Below are 2,688 nucleotides of genomic sequence, written 5' to 3' on the forward strand. Positions count from 1 at the left end.
AGAATTTGCTGCGCTGCTCCGGCGGCGCCACCATGACGGCATTGCCATGGATACGGCGGCGTCACTTGTTGCCGTCTTCCTCTTCCTTCTGCCATCTGAAATTATAAACAATATGATATTAAAAATATGACGCAATTTATGACCCCTCCCCTTCTTTTAACAGTAAGAAGAGAAACCACCTGTTATTTACTCACCTGTTGTCCTCCATGTTCCTGCGACAGCATCCACCAGCTCCAATTTGGTTGGCACACCATCCCTCGTAGTTGGCCAATATGTGTGTGCGGCGGCCTCATGAAGTTTACTGACGACGGCTCCAAGATCGCTGCCAACTCCTAATGACCAGCTTTGATGATCCGCTGAATTCCCTTTTCATGTTACTGTAAATTTTAAATTGTTTCTTAATGTTATTTAACTTGTTTTTAAATTTGGACTTACCAATGCATTTTTCTCGCCAAAGCTGTGATATAGTAGAGATGGTAATAGTAGATAGGGATGATATTTCGGCACCAGTGATGTGCAATTAATGCTAGAGATGAGATGTTTATATTCTTTTGCAATGTTACCAGATAACCGCAAATCCGTAATACCAGAGAAAAGTTGGCGGGAAAAAGTTGCCCTCCTGGGTAATACCTCAGCAGCTTTTCTTACCTTAAATGTTGCAATGTTATAAGGCTAAGCGGCTGCCCCTTCTTTTTGTTTGTTCTAGTAATGTTTTAATTTATTATATATGTAGTGCCATTATAAAGTAAAGTCATCAAATTCGTATTATATTCATTTATTTATTTCAAAAATCTGTGATATTAATTTGGAAAATGGCCGTGATGTATATAAAAGCAACGACTGGCACTACTTAACTTTATAATCCATGTACAACATACACCAAACACCATTGTTAAACACATAATAAACAACACGAAACACAAACAAAACATACACAAACTAATAAAAACACAAACAAAAACCAATGAAAACACACATACACATACCCTATCCTATTTTTGGCGGCAACTGGACGCATCCTAGCAATTTTGGCGCCTGCAACGAGAATATAGACTTCATGCTACTATGAGACTGCTGCCCCCTTCCCCCTCCTGCATACCCCCTACCACACCATTGCATGGACCCCAGCATACGAGAGTGCTGTAGCTATTAGCTGCCTAAAAGACGGGAAAGAGTCGGTGAGGAACCATAAACCCTTGTTGCCCCCCGCTCTGAAGCAGATGCCCTCCTTGATAAAAGAAGACTGTCGGCTGGTAGGTTATACCGGGCACAATAGGAAGCGAATGTTGCTCCAGTGCTACCGGTGCCAACTGTTTGGACACACCCATTATGGGTGCAGAAATAGCCCCAGGTGTATGAAGTGTGCAGGTGGACACCCTACATCTTCATGCACCAAGCCGAAAAGCAGACCCGCTTGTTGTTGCAACTGCAACGGGGACCACACAAGTGGCTATAAGGGTTGCCCGTCTAACCAAAAGGTAAGAGAAGATGGGCTGCGAAGGGGGCAACGGGTAAGAGGAGGCATGTGCCTCTCCGCCCACAAAAGAAAACAAAAGAAAAGGGAAGAACCAACGCCGTCATCCTTCTGGGGTCATCCCTCTCTGGGTCATCCTTCTCGGGGTCAGGGATCCTCGCCGGGTCATCCTTCCCGGGGTCCGGGATCCTCGCAGAGTCATCCTGCTCGGGGTCATCCATCTATGGACAGGTCCCGCCCCTAAAATGTGCTGAAAAACCCACGCCCACCCTGGCCGCCAACAGGGGCCGCAATATATTTGCAAAAATAAAATAACTAACAGAATAATCAATAAAAAACAGCAGCTGATAAATGATGACCTCCAGGTGAAAGTGGTGTCCAGACTTGACTACCTAGAAAAGATATTCATGGAATTAATTAAAAAATTCGATAGTTTAATTATAAAAAATGACTCACCCAATGCTGCCGATGACGTCACGGATAATCCGTTTAAAAAACGGATGGCCGCCATTGAGGACGACTCCCTTATGGGCCTCTTCCTGGCCAGCAACCATGCGCAGGTCTAGGGGTCCTTTCCCCTTCATGGGTCCTGCAGCCGTAGGTGCCTCCTGGTTGGCCACCTTGGCTCCCATTTGTCCGGCCATGGCCCAGCTTGACGCGCCTTCTCTAGAATTTGGCGTTCCTGAAATTGACGATTTTTATATAAATAATGTAAACAAACACCACCTTCACTACGTACCTGAATAATTTATAATCCATCGCTGCTGTGGTCACTGTGAGGCGCATCCATTTACGGCGGCAGCATGCCCCAGTCGTTTGTGGCCAATTTCACGACGGCAGCCACCGCAGCCGACGCCATGCCTAGGTTTGCGATGATGGCGCCGGCTTTCACTGAACGGTCCCACGTTGGCGCTACTCACTGTGACCATCCTCCCTCGGCGTCCTCATCGGGGTCCAGCAGCTGTGGCGGCCATGCACTAGCGCCTGCAGCCACCCACCGATGTCGTCCCTCTCTGGTCCACCGTCGATGTCCCGCGTTGGTCCCTCGTTGGTCCATCGGAGATGTCCAGCGTTGGTCCATGTTCCCACGTTGGCACAGCATGATGCGCGTCCGTCCTCTGCCTCATGTTTTGGATATCTAAAATAAAAAGGAAATTAGAAGAGAAAATAATATAAACAAATTATAAAGGGGTACCATGGCACCTGCCCGACGG

At 47.0% G+C, this 2,688-nt stretch overlaps 1 long non-coding RNA gene across 1 annotated transcript; it reads right to left on the bottom strand.

The window, feature by feature from the left end:
• Positions 1-18: 18 nt before the first annotated feature.
• On the bottom strand, positions 19-587 carry LOC138926430 (uncharacterized). The gene is made up of 3 exons (XR_011442961.1): positions 436-587; positions 195-377; positions 19-95 (listed from the first exon to the last, which is right to left on the bottom strand). It is a non-coding gene; the product is annotated as an uncharacterized lncRNA (long non-coding RNA).
• Between the last annotated feature and the right edge of the window lie 2,101 nt (positions 588-2,688).

The sequence above is a fragment of the Drosophila bipectinata genome, chromosome 3L, assembly GCF_030179905.1.
Source record: "Drosophila bipectinata strain 14024-0381.07 chromosome 3L, DbipHiC1v2, whole genome shotgun sequence".
Classification (NCBI taxonomy): domain Eukaryota; kingdom Metazoa; phylum Arthropoda; class Insecta; order Diptera; family Drosophilidae; genus Drosophila; species Drosophila bipectinata.